This window comes from Candoia aspera, chromosome 7 (genome assembly GCF_035149785.1).
Source record: "Candoia aspera isolate rCanAsp1 chromosome 7, rCanAsp1.hap2, whole genome shotgun sequence".
In the NCBI taxonomy this organism is placed as follows: Eukaryota; Metazoa; Chordata; class Lepidosauria; order Squamata; family Boidae; genus Candoia; species Candoia aspera.
In genome coordinates, this window is record NC_086159.1 from 49,490,828 (window position 1) to 49,516,113 (window position 25,286).

At 36.7% G+C, this 25,286-nt stretch overlaps 1 long non-coding RNA gene across 1 annotated transcript in view; it reads right to left on the reverse strand.

Moving 5' to 3' along the window:
- Window positions 1-24,112, reverse strand: part of LOC134500942 (uncharacterized) — a 162,132-nt gene extending 138,020 nt beyond the window's left edge. The window contains exon 1 of the long non-coding RNA XR_010068306.1: window positions 24,101-24,112. This is a non-coding gene — a long non-coding RNA (uncharacterized LOC134500942). The remainder of the gene's footprint in view (window positions 1-24,100) is intronic.
- Between the last annotated feature and the right edge of the window lie 1,174 nt (window positions 24,113-25,286).

The window sequence follows — 25,286 nt, forward strand, 5'->3', positions numbered from 1 at the left end:
TTAAGTTTTTGCTTTAGTAGACAAGTCACAGACCAAAACTAAGGAACAAATCAATTGCAGAACTTCAGCGGTCAAAGCAAAATGCATGAAAAAAAAAAATTATAACAGTAAGTCATCTTCTGTGTACCTTTTACAGATAAGTTTTCAAATGTAAAATCTAATACAAATTCATAGACCTTTATTGAGAGAATATCTTATTTAAGCATGAATAGATATTTCAAAATATGCATAAAATGTAGTGTTTATTCTAAATCTGACTCAGTTCTTGAACATTGTTATTAGTACAGTGGATTTTCTAAATCATTAGTAAATACTACAGGAGATTTTGCTTTATTGATAGGCATTGCCCAAATAATGGAAAGTACTGTGCTGAATTAAATGCAATTGCAACTTTGGATTATTTCCAAAGTTTAATTATTTCTCAGCTCGTTTTATACTTGTTGGTTCATTGCAAAATTAAAGTTGGCAGAATATTCTTTTTTATTTTTGGACTGTTAAAGTGCCAACAACAACAGAGTCTTTAGAGAAACGTAGAGTAATATGGTTCAGCACAATTATACCTCAGATTGCCCTTCCAAGCTGCTCAACTCCAACTATGTGTGCCAGGCCAGAAATTAACAGTAAGTTGTGGCTAAGCATCAATATAGGACATTCCAGCAGTTTCTGTCTTCAGCACTAAATCTTAGAGCATCCATGAATAATTCTTGATAGCAGTTTGTAACTTTCAGCATACCTAGGAAATTCTCCATTTTTTAAAGGTGAACTTTCACTTCCATTTCAATGTTATTGTCTCAGTTTCCAAATAAACACAAAATTTAATATTTATACCAACCATATAATCTCAGAAGTTGAAAGAACATAAAGAAAAAAGTTAATGTCAGTCTAGAGTTATTGATTGATTGATTGATTGATATCTCCAAAAGCTCCATTTTTTCCCCATAAAAGTAACCCCAAGTAATAGATTAGGCTGAGAGACAGTGATTAGCCTAAAGTGAGTTTACCCAGTGACCTTTGTGGATGAGGGTGGACTTCAACTTGGGTCTCTGCAGTCTTAATTCGATCTTATTGCCAAGAAAATTAGATGAATGTGCCTGTTTAGTCACTTGGAGTCAAGATTAACATGAGGAAGTCTTTACCTTTTATATATCAGATGATAAATTGATTATTGCATTTCCTGTGTACATTTTTAAAAACCAGAAATGACTCTGTAGGAACAGGATTAGTGTTGGGCACTTGTTATTGTTGTGAAGGAAAGGATTAAATTCCCCTTCTTCCCTGCCCCCTGTGGTGCCCAATCTACTATTGAATATTTCCATTTTTAGTGGTTAAAGTGCTGAGCTAGAAACCAGGAGACTGGGAGTTCTAGTCCTGTCTTAGGCATGAAAGCCGGCTGGGTGACCTTGGGCCAGTCACTCTCTCTCAGCCCAACACATCTCACAGCGTTGTTGTTGTGGGGAAAATTGGAGGAGGAAGGAGTATTAGGTATGTTCACCGCCTTGAGTTATTTATAAAAATAATAAAGGCAGATAAAAAATAATAATAAAAAAATAAATGTAATAATATTTCTAACTTCACATGGCATTTAGCTCTAAATTAATGTATTTTTCTGCAAAAAAATAAAACCTCTATACTTAGCTATACAGAAACTCAAGTTCAGCAGATTCTATAGCAGTCCTTCCTGAATTTGTTTAATCTGTTACTACGTTAGCACTCCCATATTTACCAGAGTGGGTAATAGATGATAGATGTGTGGACCCCAGTGCTGGCTGGGGAATTCTGGGAGTTGGGTCCACATGTCTTAAAGTTGCCAAGGTCGAGAAAAACTGGTCCACAGTGTTGACAGAAGTCTGGAAAGCTTCCCTAGAGTATAATTATCTCAAAGTGAAGCAACCTTCAAAGTCTTGTGTGTTTCAGTATTACTTTGATGATGGAATCACTCTGCACTCAAGACTAGTGCGTAGAGGACTCCTAATATTGTTTCACAGCACCTTGGATTTTATGTTTTGCTTTGGGCATTGCACACTTAAGTATTTAATATTCTGATTATTTATTGTCAGCACTAAGCAACTAATTACCCATGAAGGAATGAATAGTAGATTAACATTTTTGCTGTTAAAAGTATCCAGTATTAATTGGATGATTAGCAATAAGAGAATTAAATGTTGATTTAATACTAATTGTAAGTTGCTTGAGCCAAACATTGTAAGTTTGAATTCAGCAAAATTTTGTACATAATATTGTACCAACCATAAGGAAGAAATAAGTATGAATATTGTCTTGTACTATATTTATCCACTTCTTTTCATGGCCTTTCCTGCTTTCTATTCTAACTTCTCCATAAAGCATTCTAATTCCAAGTTTTACAGTGAAAACTTTATAGAATAAAACCTCTTGTGATTAATTTGATCCAAGTATTTGGATCAAATGTATGTACCAATGTGTGTTTTTTCCTCTGGTTGTAATGTTTAATGAATAACAAAGGATTAATTTTTTATTTGATTGGTGCTTGATCTCCTGTATTTTGGCATGAACTTATTTTACATTTGGTTCTCCAAGGCACTTTTTTTCCATGATGTCACCACTAAAATTGAATTGGCATTTGTGCACTTACAGTGATGCAGCCAGGAATTAGAATAATTAGTTGATGAAGCATATGTATTTCTCTTAAGTTGAAGCAGGATCACCCTGGTTATACTATTTTTAATAATGACATCAGTATTTTTAAAAATATTGAAATTATGCCAACATACCATGCTTTGGGGGAATGAATGAATGAATGAATGAATGAATGAATGAATGAATCTATCTATCTATCTATCTATCTATCTATCTATCTATCTATCAATTGATCTATCTATCTATATATTGTTTAAAAGCAGGTAAAACTTTTTATAAATAAAATTAAGTAGATTTACTACTGTGAGTTAAATAAATAATGGAAGTTTATTTTGTTCCACTATTAAGTTTGCCATTAAGCTTTGCACATTCTCATGTAATGTACCCTGCAGTGGACCGGTATGGGGCAGCAGGGGAGGGAGGTGGAAGGGACCAGGGAAACAACAACTTGAGCTAGAAGAAAAACTGGCAGAATGTGAAGAATTGAACTCTTGTCTATTTTTTTATTTAGTATGTGCCATCAAGTTGGGGTCAACTATTAGCAACAACAGAAATAGATTTTCTCCATGATGATCTGTTTCTAAGCTGGTCTTTCAGGTCTTCCAGTTGTGCACTCATCACCAATGAGCTTTAAAACAAAACAAAAAGACCAGTCTTTCACCAATCACTAGTGAAAAAAATTATACCCAAACATACCCACACACCAACATTTCATTGGTCCACCATAGGAATTTCCATTTAGAAGGGAGCAGGCAGTATGAAATAGCTGTTGAGGCCAAAGGCAAGTGACCAGAGAGGAATAAGCCCAGTAGCCAACTGGAGCAGAGCTATTTGCCCACAGTAAAATTAAGTGAAGCAGGCAGCACCATTTATGCGAGCAGAAGTCAGAAAACATTACTTTTCACATACAGCAAAAAGATAGATGGAGGTTGCCTTCACAGGAGGCTGGTGGTAGACTGGGGACATGCATCATACATTCCTTTCTCTGAGAGACAGTTAGTGGGCTACAGTCAGACTATAGCAGAACATGCAGATGAGCCGAGAGAGAATCAGAGTGGGGTGGAGAGGGGAATAGATCTACATGGGGATGGTTGCTATAGACCACTCCTTCCACACTTGGACTATTTTAGATTCTTCACCACCTGAATTCTTTATTTTTACCTTTATTTATATTATTTATTATTGTATTTTATTCTGTGTATTTTATTGTTTTAATTGATTGTTGTAAACCACCCAGAGTCCCCAGACTGGAGGAGATGGAAGGGGATAAATTAGATAAAAAAACAAACAAATACATAAATAAAATATAAGAGGTGTTTAGATTAGCAGAGCAAAAGTGTTGTCTTAGATGGAGGTGAGCATATATAGTAAATTTTAATAATGAAAAGTTCTGCAATCTCCAGTTAGCAGTTGCTAGTTAATTAATATCGAATTTTATGGTTTTAACGGTTTTGTTTATTGTTTTTATTTTATTTTATTTTATTTTATTTTATTTATTGTTTTGTGGTTGTTTTAATTATGTGAGCCACCCAGAATCATACATGTATTCAGTGTATTTAGATGTCCTTGAATTGGAAAAGTTAAGAAATACAAGGATATAATTTCAACTTTTAAATTTTTTGCACATAGCAGATACGTAATATTTATAATATACATTTTTATGCAGTGTTTAGTGTCATAACTGCTAGATGACTAGCTATTATCATGTAGCCAGCTCGTTTCTGCTACAAAATCCATATAAGGCATTTGCAAATTATAGTAACTTTCAGTAATGTATGTTAGCTATCCCGACTAAGTGACTTACACTTTAATGCACTTTTGAATGAATAGAAAAACTAAAATGCATTGTTTGTAAAATTAATGCTTTTCTGTCCAATTAAAAATAAAAATAAACAAATAAATAAACAAAAATACACAGACCAAAATGTGCCTGGCCACTGGATTACCCAAAATTGCTTGCAAAAGTGCACATTTTACCAAATAAAAGCAGAAAAATATTTATAGGCACATTGAGCATCACCATGCATGCCATTTTCAAGGGAACTTCAGAAAAGAACAGCTTAAAATGGATGGAGAAATGGGATGAGCTGAATGGAAAACAGAAGACCTGAGAAACTGAGAGACACTAAAATTCAGAGATTTGTTCAGCTGTGGTTGAAGGATAGTTTGAAACTGCTTATGGAGTTGAGTTGCTTCTGCTTTCCCTGATCATTCTCCCCGCAAGGCAGAGGTTATCCAATCCTTTAATGTCCACATGAGGGCAGTATACCATAGATAAATCCAGACAAGGTACTGGAGATTTAGCTTAAATCCTCCTTAAAAGTAGTCTTTTCATAAACCCAGGATATTCTGCCAGTATTCTATGATTTGAACCATTTACATCAAATTCCTTTCAATCCATCAGGATAGGCCCTGAATACCTGAGTCTATAGTGATTGCAAGAGCAAGCTTTTTGAAAGTCTTTACTGCAATAGAAGGAGTTAATTGCTGGGCAGTTCGAATGATGATTAATATCCCCAGAATGAAGAAGCTGGGCTAGGTTTTCCTAGCACATATTAATTAAGGCAATGAGATGGCACAACAACACTTCTCTTTGATAGAGGCCAAAGGCTACTTTGTCTTCTGGCAGAAATAGCCACCTTCTCTTTCTCCACAATACAATACACTTTCTGGCTATATTATTGCCTCTTGCAACTATTATCACAAGTCCAGGACGAAAGGAACAAGAAACATAAATAGATTAAATGGCCATTCTGCTCCACAGGGTTTATTTTTTTAAAACTGCATTGTAAGAGTTTTATCAAAGCTAACAAGGAAAATCAGAAAGGAGGTTTTCAATGGAAGAAGTAGGTAATGAGAGACACTATGAAAACTAGAGCAGTTTTGTTTGAGTTTCCAGTCTAATAAATCATATTAATTAAAAAAAAGATGTTCAATCTTCTGCTAATATCAAGCCTACATTTTCTGAGTACAAAGCTCTTTAGAAGCCAGGGAAGATAAATCGAGCAGCTAAGCTAGGAAAAGCTAGAGAGAAACAGTGTAGAGCAATCCTAATCACTCAGAGTGACTAACATTTCAATAAATCATCTTATCTAGTCTGACCTCTGTGGCATCATCTGCAGAAATATCAGCCTGATCTGCATGCGCTTTGCTGAGCCTCAGACATACAGAGGGACAAAAAAGAAAAAAGAATCATTATTCTTTTAATACCAGATCGGGAGAAGTAGTTGTGACTTGGGATGATACTGCACCTGTCTATCTTTGGTGAAGGATGAATTTCACCCTCCCTGAAACCTTGCTTCCTTAAATAAGGGCCTATTTTATTTTATGATTTATTTATTTCTATTCATTTAATACAATTTACTGGTTGTCCGACTCCAAACAAAAATAAATAACAAAATCAAAACAAAAAGAGTGTTATATGGATTTGTGTGGATTTTTGACCACTGAAAAGCCAGAGAAAGCCTGATCTCACAGGCACTATTCAACTGTTACCATCCAAACCATGATGTTTTGATGTTTTTTTGCAAATATACTGCTATAGAAATCCATAACAAATTTCTTCTGGGAGCACCTGAAAGAGAAAAGAACATACTTAGTATTCTCAAAACAAACTGAACTGTTTTTCAGGTTAAGTTATGCTACCCATTAATTTCAACAGACATGTGTCCATCCTATTAGTCATATTTCCTACCTTCAGCTTCAATACGGAAGCATTCATTTTTGAAGAGGGGGAGCCATATTCTTATCAGTTATTCATTTATTCAGACTGTCAGATTCATCACCACAAATATTAAAGAAGAGGAAATCATTGTAGTAGAACCAAGCTAATAATTTTTAGACCTCCCCTGTTTCTAAGGTTGTATAGAATGAGTTTGGTTGCCTTGAGAACCATACCTGTTTTCTAAAGAGTTTAAGGAAACAGGGATGTTGAAAAGAATGCTAAGCATTTTGGTACTTCAGGAACTGAAACACCGACACACATGCTCATCTGATTTGATCTCTTTCTCTTCTGTTTCAGGTCTGCTGCTTGTCAGGGATGATTGATGTTACTGATTGCCCAGTAAGCTGGGCTGTATATGTTATGAAATATCTTACTTATCTTTTGGAAATACTTGCATTTATTTCCTCATTGGATTACAATTAGATTAAAGTAATGGTCAAACATGGGTTGTTTACTTTAGTTAAGCTAATGCATTCATTTTAATCAAAACAATCAATGTATAAAAAAAGTATTTGTTTATTTATATTTCAAATTTCTATCACCGCCCATCTCTCCCAAAAAGGGGACTCTGGGCGGTTTACAATAAAATCACAATTAAAACATATAAATTACAATATGATTTATTGTAATTTCTCTTCCTGATATCATTTGCCACTGTTGTCTTGGCAAAATTTCACATGCTTTCTATGAGGTGGAAATTTATTAGAATAATTCCAGGATTGATCCAGATTTCCATCTTGTTTGGGGAAGGAAAGCTCTGGAATGTTTAAGTTGTTTCATATCTACAGACCTTTCCCAAGTCCCTTCTCTTCAGCATTTCTAACAATGAAGGTTTTAATAGCAGAAAGAGCTGGTTGGGAGATGAAGTTATAGGCATGATACAACATCAGATTTCCTCCTCCGTGGTCATAGGTCTCTCTAAAATAACACTGAAGTTCTCATATGATCTCAACTTTAATATTTTAAATATAAATTGTTCTATCTGCATTTTGTTATTACTCACTTTGAGCACTATTTTTAGTGGAAATAAAAATTATATATATTTTTAAAATCCATATTCTTATTGCATTCCATTTCCCAAGTAATCCTAAAACAGATTAGGGAAAGTAGGACATGTTTGCCCAAACCACAGAACCACAGACTACTTAAACCATGGATGAAGTAATCATAAAACTGTCACACCACATGAAAATCTGTTTGGGGAAAAAAAATGGTACTTGGTCATACACTCACCACCTATACAAGTTGGTTCTGCATCATCATGGGAAGTGAACTAGTCTATAATTTATATCTACTTGCTCATGTGCAAAAACCCTTCATAGGAAAGCAGCTGATTAATTCTAAATTCTATGCACAAACAAGAATCATCAACCTTGTTATATGAACAACAGTCTCTTCCCTAGATAAAGCCTTCATTGCTGGAGATTGTCCTAGTGCTCCACTCTAAAATGAGTTATAACGTCAGCAGCAGTATACCATTAGCTGTCTCCCAGAAACTTCCTAGGAGTTGCTAAATATCATACAGAAAGTTAAAGTAGTTTATGACAGCTCTGTAGAAGACAGGCCTAATAAAGTATCAAGTATTTATTTCTTTAGTATAATTTATCCCATGCCATCTATTGGGTTGTGTGTGTGTGTGTGTGTCTTCTCAGTCTCAGTAAACAATGACAATTACAGTTATATAATCATGCCAACTGCATAAATTTTGAAGAATTTCCAGATGTTTCTTTTTTATTGAAATGTATCAATTTGGCATTTAGAACACCAGTGGGAAGAAGATCATGCTGATTCCATCTTGCTCTCATATTAGTCAAAACAAAAATGCACAGACAATTGATTTCAAAGGGAATGGAGACATATTTCACTGAGTAGTTATTAGATCTGATTATATTCTCTACTCTTTGTGGAGAAAGGGGAATTAATCTCCACATGTGGAATTTGTTCACTTTGTCTATCTGGTATGAATTTGGAGAGTAATTTTGTTATAGTTTTTATGACATGATTATATGAAAAGGGCTAATCTAGTCAGATGCTTGCTAGATAATTTTTTTCACTGAAATTCGCATTATGCAGATGTTCTCAAAGGCAGCAGCGATTTGTCCTTAGCCACAAGTTCCCACACATGGAGATAATGTCCATCAGTTTATTAGACACGCTGTTGCTTCCTTAGACTTCTTCAGACTTTGCCTACTGAAATGAATGCATGCCGAACTATTTGCTAAAAACAGAACGGAAACAACCACAGTGATTTTCTTTTTTAAAAAAGGGAAATTGTTTAATTTATACCCTGCAGTTTTGCCCAAGGTGCAAGTTACAATAAGAAAAAAATATAATTATAATATAATAAAACAAGTTTGTGAGAATATAGAGAATATATAAAGAATATAGAATATGTACAGAAGACAGAGAAAAGCAAAGGACAATAATGGCCAAGCTATATAAAACAGTGGTTCTTCAACTCTTTCACCCTTTTCCAATCGTGAATAATGTTATTACCTTCACCAAAACAACCAACTCTGTTCTTTCACACAAGCATCCAACAGTGGCAATCCCAAACTGGATTCTTGACTCACAAAAAAGCAATTAAAAATTGCTCCATTATGCCTGGATATGTCCAAATTTCCCAGTTTTAGAACTACTTATCCAAAATGAAAACAAAAGAAAACTTAACTGCAGCTGGATATTCTCAGTGGACTTGAACAGAAGTAAACATTGGCCTGTAGGCAGAATGCCTTTAAGAAAGAATTAGATTGGCATCTATGGGGATGGAGTTTGGGGACAGAGAAAGTCCTATCTCATGTCCCTGCCAAACTTGCTCCCACTATTGGCAGGACATAGTGAAAATCCTTTCCCAAGACCACCTGATTCATACTGTATAAATTGCTCCTTCAAAGAACTATTCCCAAGTCCTCATTTGAACCCTTATTTCTTGGCCATACTGAAGAGCTAGAATAGCCTGGTTTCTGTTCATCATGATCAGTATGTTTTTAAAATATAAGCAATAGAAGATAACTAAATCAAGACAAACAACTATTGGGCAATTAGCTAAATTAGAAAGATTATAGAAAACAGGAGAAACTTAACCAGTAGTACCAGGAATCTTCTGAACACCTTGTCAAAAATAATATGCTGTCTGCACAGTGAGCAAGTGAACAAATCAAAATTTTCAGTCACCCAGTTACCTCAGTCACATAGAATTGTAAATGTAAGCATTCATTTTCTTTCCCAGTACTGACATTTTAAGATTAGTAGATATGTGTGCTTTTCTTCCCTTACACAACATTATTCTGTCAATGAACTGGGACATTGTTCCTAAATTTATATAACTCAGCTTCTTTGCAATTCCCAAACCGTTTTTTTTCATTTTTTTTACAAAATTGATAAAAAAAAGAGAGGCCCTGACACAAATGGATAACAAATTTATGAACAGTAAAACAGTGTGGAATTAGGTGCACAGAGCTTCCTTTTACGTACTAAGAAAAATATGACAATTTATCATTTTAAAAAGATGACATGATTGGGGTAAACTGAAACTTTGTGCTTTGCACACAATCTTAGAGTCTTTTTATTTCTTTGAATTCATAGTCAATAGTTTCATCTGTAGGGGGGGAGGAATGACCCAAAAAGTCAAGTTGGCTGCACCAATCATGCAATCAAAATCCCATCCCTTATTTATACACAACATAAAAATGTTTCCTCTAAGCCTTCTTTTCTTCAGGTTGAACATCCCAAGTTCCTTTAGTCTGTCTTCATTGGGCATGTCCTCAATTCCATGTATCCTATTTGTAGGCCTCCTCTAAACCTTCTCTAACCTGTTAATATCCATATGGAAATGTGGTGCCCAGAATACTATAGAGTGCTCCAGGTGTGGTCTCACCAGTGCTGAGCAGAAAGGAATAATGACTTCACTTATCTTTGTTACAGTGCTCCTTCTAATGCACCCCAGAACTATGTTATTTCTTACAATTGGTCTATTTTAAACATGATTAGATCTGGATCCAAAGCAAGGTATATTTATTTCACTTAATTCAAAATTTGATAAGCCAGCCCTGCAATACTTCCTTGGCCCTTTTATTTCTGATGATTGGACCCTAGACATCTGCCCCGAAGTCTTATGTTGATAATACTATTGAGCATAACTATATGATTTTATTTTAACCATGCATAGTAAACAACAACAACACAATCTCATTCATGTTTATGCAGAACTAAGCCCTAGTGTTAATAAAAATCACTCCCTAGTTTGGGTACACCCCAAACTCTTAGAGGAAGCAATACAAATTTCAGAAATAAGACCTGCAAGCAATTAAATTCTGGTCATCTCATTAGTTATGCAATGGTTCTCCAATTAGAACCACTTAAAAGATGTAAGGAAATGAATAACATTGAAAGTGTGGCCATTACAATTCCAAATAGCCCACCTGCATAAATTTATAACTCTTTATAACTGTGGTTCAAGCATTAGCTGAAGTATAGAATAAATATGCCCTTCAATCCAGTTTATCTTCCAAATTGCTTAGCTTTAGTGTGAACATCAAGTGATATTCTACAGTGGAACATTTGGAATTCATTAAGAGCAATCATTACTCTGATGAGGTTATACTGATTGTGTCCTTTCCCTTAAGTGAGAACAGAGTTTGGTGCATTCGTAATCATCTACTTCATTCTTTTTCAACTGCAAGCAATCTAAAGACTGTGAATCATCAATTTCTGTATTTTTTTATTCCCATCCATCCACTCGCAACACTTAACAAAATAATTCTAACCTTCTCCCCTTGGATCACTTGCATTCATGTTGCACAACTTTCTCCAGAATTAATTCCTAGTTTTTTTTTCATTATAACATAGGGTGAAAATTTCTATGACCTAAAAATGTTAGAAATATACAAGCATTTATGACCTTAAAACCATTTTAAAATGACCAATTAAACCAAAAATATGATTTTAAAGCAAAAATATGACTTTACAATTTTTCTGAAATTAGCACCTAAGTTTTAAAAATCTGTGCTTACACACACACGGACACAAATTAAAAGGTTTATTCTTCTTCACTTCCAGTGCAGAAGTGCTAGTACTGAAGGAATCAAATGAACATTTTGAGAGTAAATTGGTCATCCCTGGATTAGTTTTAATCAACAGCAGAATTGCTTTGGATGACCACATGCATCTTGAGGTTATCAAACTCAAAACTCCTTCTGTTGTCCACCAGTATGTTCTTGTACCAGGAGAAACTCCGTTCGACGTCACAAGAGGTTATAGGAACAAATATGAAAAAAGCAAACTCATCTGGAGAAAATTCTGGCTCGAAGTCTTCAAATTTTGCTCCGAGTCCATTTAGAACGTTACTTATTTTGCAAAGTGTTGAATAACCCAGATTAGACTGCAGCACTCTTTGCAGTTTATCACTAATTTTTTCAGCCACTTTGCCCTTTTCTTGTTTTAAATCACTCTCAGTTTGTTTTACAATGTTCAGGGCATCACTAAGTTCCATTCCTACAGTTCCAAGGCAGGTGATTGCTCTTGATAATCCACTGAAGTTATATCCTATATATGCTAAGTTTCCAGCCAAGGTTTCAGAAAAGAAATATTGCATAATCTTGATGGAGGAAGATTCACAACAGTCAAATTCTTTAACTATCCACTGCAAGGAAGCATAATTTGTGAAATAATACATAGCTGCATCCAGCCAAGTCCCCCAACATATCATGACAGGTTGGGGAGGGAGAGCCAAAGTAGGAGCAATTTCTTTGAACTTTTGTACTTGAAGTGGAGCTTTAATGAACACTTTTTCCCCATTCGAAATTATCTACATCAGGATAGTTCCTTCGAATCTCTTCAGCCACTCTGTGTAACCCACGTGCAAGGCATGTGATATAGATCATTTTTGGATAAAGAAGTTTAAGTCCCTTGGCTGCTTTAGTCATGTATGGTGCAGCATCTGTTACAAAGAGAAGGATATTTCCCTTTTTTACACCATCCAGCCAGTGTAGTTTCATAGAATCATCAAAGAGCATAGCAATAGTGGAATTGTTTACTTTTTGTAGAGTTTCACATGTTAGAAGAAATTCTTCACCAGGCTTTTCACATTTCAGAGTGCCAGTAATAACACTGGCTACATATCTTCCTTTTACACCACTTGTTTCATCTATTGAAACCCATATCTTATCGTTGTCAACAGCAGATCTTATCTTTGCTAACACATCTTCATAGCAGGCAGAGATGTAATTTTTCCTTACAGTTGATTCATTTGGAATTGGGTGACTGGTGTACTTCTCTAAAAAATGCCTGAGGCTACCACTACCTAATTTTCTTAAGGGCTTATTTGAAGTAACCATCATTGTACAGAGATCCTTACAAATTACTAACTGGGTATTTGATGAACCTGCAGCTGAAGAAGCTCTCTCAAAAAGGAGATGTTGTCTGTTCTCAGAGAAGGTAAATCTTGCTAAACAACTCTTGTGTTTCATGGTGTCACAATAGTGTTGAATAGTAAAATGCTTTGGGGCCAATATCTTAACTTCACATGATTTACAAAACAAAATATCACCATCACTACTGAAAATCTGCTCCCCAAATTCTTGAACAAGACGCCATAATTTCACACTTGCTGAACATCTACTTTTAGGCATGTTGAACTCAGATTGCAGCTCTCATGTGACTCCACCACCTTGAACACACACACACACATGAGTTGGGGAGCAAATGAGAAAAAGAAAAAAAAATAGGCAAATTCTCATTCTTTTTTTCAGGCCTGGTCATGGGAGAAGCCTCTGCCTGCTAAAGTCATTTTAAAAAAGGTTGCTCTCCCTCTCTTACACACACACACACAAACACACACAGTCCTGAGTTGGGGAGCGAATAAGGAAACAAAATAAAACAAAACAGGCAAATTCTCACTTTCTTTGCTGGCTTGAACTTGCTGGCTTATCAGGAGGCTTCCCAATGACCAAAATATGACCAAAATATGACATCTGTTACAAAATTAAGCAGAAATATGACATAACACCTTTAAAAAGTCAAAATATGACTTTTCATGCAAAATAAAAAGCATCTAATTCTCACCAGATTACTCTAAAACATGTTTAACTTACTGTACTTATACATTCAAATAAAGGTTCCAGAAAAAATATGACATGTCATAAAACTCCCCACCCTAATTATCACATGGATAAACTAACCAATTATAATTGTAATAAACTTCACTATAAAAAAGGAAACTTCACAACTTCTGTTTTTCTGTCCTTCATTCACTTGGGCTACCTTCTTATCAATATAACCAAGCATGCCTGAAATACGTTATGACTTCCAGGGGCATGGCGAACCAAACATGTCTCTGAAAGAGTGGAGATGATGAAGACTGAAGAACCAGTGAGTAGACTGGTTCTTCAGAACCTCTCCTGACAAGAAGAGGATGGAAATTTACCCATATGTGCTCTGAATGGCTGCTTCTCACAAGGAAACTGCAGGATAGCAATCTCCTGTGGGTTTGAGTGCTGGGAGACAAAGGGATCAAGCCATCATGCTCACAACCATGGCAGAGCCTTTTAAAGGACACTGGGTTCACTCACTTCACTTTCTAATTACTTCTGGAAATTGCATATTTAACTATTTTTGGGCTATTAGTTTGAAAAGCCACCTGGTGAGTTTACCTTCATTCTTGAACATAAGTTTAAGAATTTAAAGATTTGGAAATAAAAGTTAAATAAGTTAAATAAGACTTTGATCTAAGAAAGGTATAAATGAATTAAGGATCCGGACAAATTTGGAATACTGAGACTTTTACTATAAGATTTTGGAAATAATTATATAAAATAAACAGCTTTTTGTGGGAACCAAATTGTTTTCTCTATCTTAAGTCATAACAGAGATTGGAGGTGATGATTTCAGAAATTGGACACTAGAGAGGACTAAAGACTCCAGGCAGAAAAGGAAAGGGGAAAAAAGAGTAAACTTGTCTTTGGTATTCAGTTACTATGGGGAATTACAAAATGATACAAAATGTTATAATATTGGACATACTCAAGGAGATTTTTGAAGAATGGGGCCAGAAATTAGTAGCTACAATATCAAAAATGATGTCTGTTTCTATGGCTAGATTATGTCAAAAAGATGTTTTGTCTGATGCAGAAATATTAAAACCATAAATACTGAATAATAACAAAAAGTATGGATTATAACATGGAGAAGACAACTACAGTGGAAACACAAATGGCAAGGCAAGACAATGACCAGGATAAAGGTTTTCTACTGGATAGACAAAAGAAATTGGTTACAGCTTTGAAAATCTAAGTCAAAATACAAATTATACAATACAATAATATTTATCTGGTCAATGACCAGCAAAATTTAAAAGGAGAAAAATGAAGTAAAACAAAAAAATACAATAATATACTACCAACTAATAAAAAATATCCCATAATAACATAGCATTCACTCCACTATTACTATATTAATACAAATGCAAATTATAAACCAAGAAAATGATCTAGATAATTACTTTTTACTGGTTTTACAAATGCAGTTTGCTAAAGCCTCAAAGAGGCCTTTGAGATGGGAAAAAGAAAAAGTGAGGAAGGATCAAATCTTATGACAACATCTGAATGAATTAACGTTCAAGGTTGTCAGAAGTAAAAGGAAGGAACATAAAGTTGGTTTGTTTGATCAAGATTAAAATAAGACATGTTTCTATAAAGCTCTGGGAACCCTTTATCAATTTTTTTTGCTGACACCAGGACTGAAAAGTTGATGATTTATGGATTTGCATATAGATAAGGGACAAGTTATGGGAAGAAGAGATATTAATTTGTAACCTTATAGGGGATGAAGAGTTATTAAGATTATTAATTTTCTTTATACTTGTGATGAAGATCTCCTCCTTCTCCTTTTCTTCTTTCTTTCTTTGCACTTTTTATTCTTTATTTCTATTTCTTCTTCTCTCTCTCAGTTTAGTTTGTATTTGCTTTATGTAATTAAAATTTTCAGTAAACATTATACTTGGAACACATCATAATACCAAGTGTAAAATATTTCTTTTTCTGTTGTACTTCTCCACTTATTCTTCCTGATTTGATATATGCCAATGAAGCACACATCTCACCATTTAGATGAGATGTACATGATTGTTTTATGAAAAATAAAAGATTCAATGTTTTATTCATTATATTTAAATAAAATCCTCTGATTCACACATACTCTAGTGATAGGTATATTTACTTGGAAGTAGAACACACTGATTTCAGTGACACTTATTCCCAGGTAAGAGGATGCAGTATTATAGGTTTACGTTCTAGCTACTGAAGCTCAGATTAAAAATGTCCTAGGGGGGACATGGCATTTTGCAAATCATAGCTTTAGATGAATTCATTTAAAATCATTTTAAAACCTTATTTCCTTTGTCTCAGAGATGGTGCTGCAGATTGCTGGTTCTCCACCATCATTAGAAAAGGGGAGCCAAGTGTCTCTAAGCCACAATTTGTTCTATGGCCAGGTAGAAATCCCATTTTATTTTTTTTTCCCCAGTTCTTATTCAATTTTATGAAAGAGAGTTTGCTTTAAAATAACTGTGGATATTTTAAAAAATATTATTGGCTTTGTTGTTACTTATTTAGGTAATGAGATATTCAATAAGCCTGTGAAAATCCTTTAAAAGTAGTGGTTCTGAACACAAGGGGGCATAAAAAGATGTGTCCTTCACCTGAAGAAATCTGGAGAAACCATCTAACTAATTTCTGGTGGAAACTTTCACAAGGCTATTTGTACCAGTTATAAGTTTGTCTTTAGCTACCAACTGCAGGTTGACCAGTGGCTGGTACAAAGGGAAATCTACAGGCTGGTGGTGCTCAAAAATGTCAAAAGAGTGGGGATGACCATGAGATTGAAGCTTTGCCTATTTTTACATAGGTGTGATATGTATGACACATTAAAAATAAGCAGTGTTCTTAGGTGCTACAGATTTTCTACCTATGACTTAAATCAGGAGTACCCAAAATAAGTACCACTGGAGCCACTTTCATGTCTTAACAGCAATGTGTCAAACAGGAAAGGCGGAAAGAGATATATTCTGCGTTGCATACAGAGATTCCCATGTTTACACTGATGGTGCCATGCAATATATGAAACTTGACAGGAGGGACTGAGCATAGAGTTAGGGAAGTGAATATTTATTTAAAATATTTGTATATTGCTTCTTATTAAAATTAAATCCGAAAGCACTTTAGGATTAAAATATTCTAAATGTTGGGCTAACTGCCTAGAAATGAGGAGATGGTGACGTCTAAATCTAGGGTGACTGGAGGAAACAATTTGGCTTATTTGCACTACTAATCCAATTTGGGCTAGGAAGAACTCACCCTTCATAACTTCAAACTGATGAAAGTTTTCTTTCTTACTCCCACATCACACACATCCATATGCCATTTAAGCAGATGCCTCAAATGTCCTCTGAATTTCTGTAAACTCCTGAATGTGTAAGATAGATTTCATTTTTAAAGAAGGAAAAAAATCCATTTACACTGGCCTTAAAGAGATGTATGCTATGTTTTACAGAACATTTGCAGCTGTTAGAGTTTTTGAAGGCTCCAGTTCAAATTGAGTTTGTTGTTCAAATGATTATGCTGCAAGTAAACCAAATTTTTGACATGCCAGTGATTTAACACCTCTGACTTGATCATGGGGTATTAGCTGTACAGTTGGCTTCATGTTAGTTCAGATGCAAACAAGATAGATTGAAAAATTGAATTTCATCTAAACTCGCTAGTTTGTTTGCAATTTACACTGGCCATTTGCCATTCTTAACTAAATGTAAATATACTACAAATAAGTTTTACAGCACAGTTATCTGCAGATTTGGACTGCTATTGGATGTCAGCTGCCAGTTTATCAAACTGTAATTGCATGCCAGCTTTCAACTACTGATGGTTACTCACTCCTTGCAGCTGTTGGATAGCCTGGCTCATGTTTTCAACTTTCCAAATCTCTCCTCAAAACTCACCATTTCTATTACTGTATATCCTTAACTTGTGGGGAAAGAGGGAGAAAGAGGGAGAGGGAGAGGGAGAGGGAGAGGGAGAGGGAGAGGGGGAGGGAGGGAGGGAGGGAGGGAGGGAGGGAGGGAGAGAGAGAGAGAGAGAGAGAGAGAAACTGCCAGTTTGGTGTAGTGGTTAAGGCAACAGGCTAGAAACCAGCAGACTGTGAGATCTAGTCCCACCTTGGATACTAAACCCAGCTAGGTATCCTTGGGCCAGTCATTTGCTCTCAGCTCTAGGAATCAGACAATGGCAAACCACTTCTGAAAAACCTTGCCAAGAAAACTCAGGGACTAGTCTAGTCAGTTGCTAGGAGTCAACAGTGACTTGAAGGCACACACACAAACACACAAATAGATATAGATATATGTGTTTGAGAGAGAGAGAGAATGTGTGTGTGATTACTGTATATACCTGCTAACCCCTCATTCTTTTCTTCTTGTTTTTCCCATTGAGTTAAGATTATCATTATATATATCAGGCTATAACAAAACTTCAGGGTAAACATTTAGTTCTTTTATCTATCCAATGTCACATTCCAAAATTATGTTCTAGTGACGACTTTGCAAGACTGGAACAATCAGTTATTAATCCAATTGAAAATGAGGAAGGATGACAATTATCTTATACACAATGGATCAGGGATTCTATCACCAGTGCTCTGACTCTGTAGAGATATACATAAAAATATATTTATCACCAACTTAAACCTTTGGCTTGAAATCAGCAAAGACAAAAACTCAGGTAATGAAACTTTGTCATTTTTCTTTAGTCAGTTATTAGGAAAAGCATCCTCTACATGTTTTCTACCTGATATAAGAAATTTTGAAGTGGAAAACCAAAGGTTGAGGAAGTTGTCATATCTAGGAGTACATCACATAATAGGTTGACCACAAGTAGAACTAAAATGGTCCAAAATGCAATAGTAGACTGGCATACATGATATAATGATGGGATAAAATTGCTTGGATCCCTTCCAAGTTGGACTCCGAGCTTGAGACAGAGTCTGACGAGATACCCGTGACCACCCTCTCCGAGTGTCTGGGGGCTGTGGGGGCCTGGATAGGGAACAACAAGCTTCGGCTAAACCCTGGTAAGTGGCAGAGGATTAATGGAAATGGAGTGGCTGTGGATTAATGGCTCCTCGGCTTCTGGGAAATTGTCATCTTTAGTTCTGATGGGGTTGCACTGCCCCAGACAGATCTGGTGTGTAGCTTGGGGGTCCTCCTGGACTCATGGCTCCTGCTCGAAGAGCAGGTGGCAGTTGTGGCCAGGAGGGCCTTTGCGCAACTCCATGTTGTGCGCCAGTTATACCCTTTCCTGGAACGAGAGGCCCTTCGAACAGTTACTCATGCCCCGGTTATCTCCCATATAGACTACTGCAATGCGCTTTACATGGGGCTACCCTTGAAGAGTATCCAGAAGCTACAGCTGGTCCAGAATGCACCCACATGGGTAATCCTAGGTGCCCCAAGGGTGGCACATGTAACACCTTTACTGTGCAAGCTGCCCTGGGTGCCAGTTTGCTTCCAGGTCCAATTCAAGGTGTTGGTTATGACCTTTAAAGCCCTACATGGCATGGGGCCAGGCTACATAAGGGACAGTCTTATCCCTATCACAAAGAGCCATCCCACCCAGGCATGCAGAGACAGCATGCTACAGATCCCATCTGTTAAAGAGTTCCATCTGGCGGAGTCAGGGAAGCGTGCCTTCTCTGCAGCAGCACCTGCCCTCTGGAACATTCTCCCCCCTGAGTTGAGGCAGGCCCCCTCACTCCTGGACTTCCACAAAAAATTAAAAACCTGGCTTTGTCGTGATGCCTGGGGTGGGAAAGAGAATAGTTCCTCCTGGGGATCGTTAGCTCCTTAGAATTGTCCTGTTTTGTTTGCGGACACAGAGAGAACTTTAGCCATCTGGATTCTATTATATTTTAATATATTTATATTTTATTGCTTATTGATATTATTGTATAGTATTTATATTATATTGTGGTGAGGTTTAAGTAGAAAAATAATCCAAAACAGAACAGAATAAGTTCAAATGCTTCTGAGTGATTAAAAATAGGCAAGTAATATATGGTAATAAGTAATGCACTTCACTCTTTCATTCTACAATGGACAATTATATTTATTTATTTATTTTGTTTACTTTCTATCCTGCCTTTATTATTTTTATAACTAACTCAGGGCAGCAAACATACCAAATACTCCTTCCTCCTCCTCTTTTCCCCACAACAACAACCCTGTGAGGTATGTTGGGCTAAGAGAGAGCGACTGGCCCAAGGTCACCCCATATATCCTACATACCTGAAGAGGAGACTCTTCAGAAGAGGAATGTCCTGTGTGAAGATCTTTTGCATGAGCAGAACTGCTCATGAAATTCTCATGAAGTTTTGCTTTTCAGGAGGGCTTTTCACTTATGCCAATAATATTTGTATCTGTTTCCATCTGTTTTAATAATTTATACTTTAGATTGGCAGCTGTAATACTCTGTAGGAAGAAATACAGAATACAGAATTTTCCTTCATTGCGTGAAATAAGAAAATAATGTTTAAACACTCCATAGGAAAGAGGTAACCATCTCTTTTTCTTTCCCCCGCTTGCTGAGCTGCAGTCAGTATCATTCTACAAAAAAAGGACCATATTTTTCACTATTGAGTCCAGCACTTTGCTAAGAGATATTCAACCCCTTTTGCAACTGGAGACCACCAATTTTTTGAATGCATCAAAAATATTTTACTTACTTTTTAATAGGCTATTCACAATGTGTAGGACTTCCATCCAAGTTACTAAGTGTATACCTCTAGATTACACAGGTACCAGATAACATATCAGCATTGGCCTATTTTCTGGACAGAGCACCAATTACTTTAATGGACACATCAGTTTATACTAAGCTTTCATCATCTGTTCTTCTCTCTAATTGAATGCAAAAGTAACATACTTCATAATTGCATTTGAATAGTAAAAGATAGGGGATTGGAATGCATGTTTAAATTTTTGCATCTGCTCTGTAATTGTTGCCATCACAAGCTTTTACCCAGGGAGAACAGAAGGAGGGGAAACTGGCATGTAGTTAATTTTTCTGGCAGGGATGACTTACTGGCATAACAAGTTATACTATTTATGGGTAAGGGAACTGCAAACTCAAGTTATACTATTTATGGGTTAGGGAGCTGCAAACTTGAGGTAAGTAAACTATCTCAGAATATATGAGACAGTGAACAAGTAGAGGAAAACAAAAGAATGTGATTAAACCTGCTGTCATACCCAGATATTTTCCAATATTTCCTCTCAATACAAAATTACTGCTTATATCTGTTAAATCCTAATGGAGGAATGGAGGAAGGAATGGAAAGGAAGAACTGGAGGTAGGAATGGAGGAAGGAATTCACCCACACTGGATGCTCAGTTAACAAAAAGTCTGTTGAAATAAGTCTTTCTTAGTTTTCCACATGCCAGACAGTACTTTTATGCAAATAGAATTGATACAATCTTGAATCTCAGAAGAATCACATTGAGATCTAGGTAGAAGAGTGTGAGGATAGTATGATAACTAATATCTACTACAGTTTTATGCCAGCAAAGGATCGTTACCTTGTCGTGGTGCTGGAGCTTGAGCACCTCAATGATGCCATGAGCTAAACCGTGAAGGGCCACCCAAGACGGGAAGGTCATGACAGAGAGGTCAGACTAAATACAATCCCTGGGGAAGGTAACAGCGACCCACCCCAGTATTCTTACCATGAAAACTAAATGGATCAGTACAACCAGAGATATGTCAGTATACCATTGGAAGATGAGACCCCCAGGTCGGAAGATGGTCAAAATGCTACTGGGGAGGAACAGAGGATATGTTCAGCTAGCCCCAGACATGATGACGCTAGCTCAAAGCCAAAAGGATGGCTAGCGGCCAACGGTGCTGGTGGTGAATGGCGAATCTGATGTTCTAAGGATCAACATACCATTGGAATGTAAGATCTATGAGCCAGGGCAAATTGGATGTGGTTATTGGTGAGATGTCAAGATTAAAGATAGACATTTTGTGCATCAGTGAACTAAAATGGACTGGAATGGGCCACTTCACCTCAAATGACCACCAGATCTACTACTGTGGACAAGAGGACCACAGAAGAAATGGAGTAGCCTTCATAATAATAGTAAAGTGGCTAAAGCAGTGCTTGGATACAATCCAAAAAACAATAGAATGATCTCAATTCGAATTCAGGGCAAGCCATCTAACATCACAGTGATCCAAATATACTCCCCAACCACAGTTGCTGAAGAAGCTGAAGTAGAGCAGCTCTGTGAGGATCTGCAGCATCTACTGGACAATACACCAAAAAGAGATGTTATTTTCATTACAGGAGACTGGAATGCAAAGGTGGGCAGTCAAATGACACCTGGAATTACAGGTAAGCATGGCCTGGGAGAACAAAATGAAGCAGGACATAGGCTAATAGAATTTTGCCAAGACAACTCACTCTGCATAACAAACACTCTCTTCCAACAACCTAAGAGACGGCTTTATACATGGACTTCACCAGATGGACAACACCGAAATCAGATTGACTACATCCTTTGCAGCCAAAGGTGGCGGACATTTATACAGTCGGTAAAAGCAAGACCTGGAGCTGACTGTAGTTCAGATCACGAACTTCTTCTTGCACAATTTAGGATCAAACTAAGGAGATTAGGGAAGACTCACAGATCAGTTAGATATGAGCTCGCTAATATTCCTAATGAATATTCACCCTACCTATTCAACTTGTACACGGAACACATCATGCAATGTGCTGGGCTTGATGAATCCAAGGCTGGGGTTAAAATCGCTGGAAGAAACATTAACAATCTCAGATATGCAGATGATACCACTTTTATGGCTGAAAGCGAGGAGGAACTGAGGAGCCTCCTGATGAAGGTGAAAGAAGAATGTGCAAAAGCTGGCTTGCAGCTAAACCTCAAAAAAAACCAAGATTATGGCAACCAGCTTGAGTGATAACTGGCAAATAGAAGGAGAAACATAGAGGCAGTGAAAGACTTTGTATTTCTAGGCACAAAGATTACTGCAGAGGCTGACTGCAGTCAGGAAAAGACGTTTAAGTCTTGGGAGGAGAGCAATGACAAATGTCGATAAAATAGTTAAGAGCAGAGACATCAAACTGACAACAAAGGTCCGCATAGTTAAAGCAATCGTATTCCCTGTAGTAACATATGGCTGTGAGAGCTGGACTATAGGGAAGGCTGAGTAAAGGAAGATCGATGCTTTGGAACTGTGGTGTTGGAGGAAAATTCTGAGAGTGCCTTGGACCGCAAGAAGATCAAACCAGTACATACTCCAGGAAATAAAGCCAGACTGCTCACTTGAGGGAATGACTGGCAAAACTGGAATACTTTGGCCACATAATGAGAAGACAGGACACCCTGGAGAAGATGCTGATGCTAGGGAGAGTGGAAGGCAAAAGGAAGAGGGGCCGACCAAGGGCAAGATGGATGGATGATATTTTAGAGGTGACAGACTTGACCTTGGGGAAGCTGTGGGTGGCAATGACTGACAAGAAGCTCTGGCGTAGGCTGGTCCATGAAGTCACAAAGAGTTGGAAGTGACTGAATGAGTAAACAACAACATTACAGTTTTAAACTACTATATTTTCTCAAAATAGGCATGCACAGGGAAAAGATCTCTCTGGATGCATTTGCCTAGGAATTAAAATCTGCTCATGGGACTCTCTCCTATTGTGGGAGATGCAGTTTATGAGCACATTTATGAGGTCTTATTCTTAGCTATGGTGCATTTGTTACAGAATTCATTCCCACTGGAATTCCTGCTAGCATTGATCTCAGTTCTATTTCAGAACTAAGTAAAGTTTCAAGGGCTGTTTATCATTTATAAAGCTCTACATGGTATAGGGCTAGTTATCTGAGGGACCACCTCTTTCCCATTTTTCTGCCCATCCTGTACAATCAGACAGAGCTGGCATGTTCCAGGTTGCATTGATTAAACTGTCATATGAAGCAGGATCCAAGAAGCTGGCCTTCTCTGCCATTACACCTGCCCTCTGGAACAGTAACTCCCTAGAGATTCAAAGTGCCCCTACCCTGACTTTTTAAACAAACTTTAAAAACCTGGATCTTCCCTGAGGCTTTGGCTGTAGAGAATAAGGAAGATGACCTTGCTGGAAATATGCAGGAACCATTACCTAGACAAAGGGGTCTGAAACATCTTTTAAACCCTGGAAAACAAGGTAACATTTGAAAGTGGCTCAGAAAGACGTCTCCTTGATTCACAGAGGTATAAGAAGGGGTGGGGAGGAGGTACAGCACAATTGTTATTATAGTCTGTCTCAATAAAGTATAGTTCAAGTCTTCTGTAGGAGTCTGTTTCCTGGTTTCGTCTACCTAGCGAGGTTAACATTGGGCTAGGGTGGTTGTCAAGTCCTTTTAGGTTAGGCATTGTATGGGGAAGAAGGTTTTTATTGTTCCATCTGGACAACTATTGTTCTTTTCTGATATTGTGATGTTTCTTGCTTTTTTTAAATTGCAAGCTGCTCAAACTCATTCAGGAGTTTGGTGGCTCTGGAATGTGAGTATGTGTGTATGTATGTATGTATGTATGTATGTTAACCTTATGGGTTTTCTTGATTGCACTATGGTGGTATATTGTTGGCTTCTCTTGCACCTCAGCGTTAGGGATTGCAGATTCTTAATATTTATATTTTAATAAACATATTATTTACAGTGCTTTTGTGACTGTACTCCATCCTAAATTGCATTGCTAGTTAAAAATAATTCAGTAATAATACGTACAAAAATTGTCACTTCTCAGGGCACAAATACTGCCATGGACAAATGAACCAAAACTATACTCTTTCTTCCCTAGAACTCTTTGAGCTTTGAAAAATGTTTTATTCAGAAAGGTGGCCTAAGTGGAAAAAAAAAATTACAATCAGAGCTACAGATACTACTGAGCAAAATTCACATGCAGACCATTTGATTTGATTCTATCAGACTTATAAGTGTCTTTTCATTACTCTGCAGCTGATGCTTTCCAAATTATTATTATCGAGGGAGAAGAATAAAATTAGTCTTACAGCAAAAGACATCTGTTTTCTCAGAGAGACTGCATTATTGCCTCCCCCTCCCAAAAAAAATCCTTCAATCTTCTTGCAACTTCTAGACATATTAAATTTCGCAGCAGCAAACAGTCAAAAGAGGTAAATGTGTTTCATGACTTGTCTACCTGCTGGGCTGCTGGCACGTTGTTCAAAGTCATGAAAGAGAAATTCAGTCAGAAAGAAAAGGTCCACCTATGCTATTGAAGTGTTCTATATTTTTAAAAAATTGTGTTTCCTGCAAATATATATTACTGTTTTTGAAAACAACTTCTTGAAATCATATACCACTTCTCTGATTTCACTTCTATTGTATCTATTGAAATTGATGTGATTATATTTTAAAAGCAAAAATATGCAGGTGGCTTGGTCTGAAACAGCTGGAAATCTCAGAAACTACTTAATCTGTAATATCTATGTTACGGACACTTTAAGTTGCCAAGGAAGTTTCAAAGGCAGATCCAGAAGCTACATATTGCAGTTGTCTATAGGGACATTAACAGAACAATGGTCAAGCTATCTCTGTCACAGCACAAGACACCTTACATATGTCACATATGTCACTTAGGTGTCAAGAGAAAGAGTTAGATGTTGCTACAACCTAAAGCTGTGAACCTAATCCTATAGGTTCCTATAGGCAAGAACAGCATCTAAAACATGCTGAAAAGTGCTTTTGACTCAAGGGAACTATCCACCAATAATAACTCCATTTTATCAAACTTCAGTTTATTACCTTTACCCATTCTCATTATCCATATCATCGGAATCTAACAAAAATGAACAGAGCTGGATATCACTGACACACTGATGA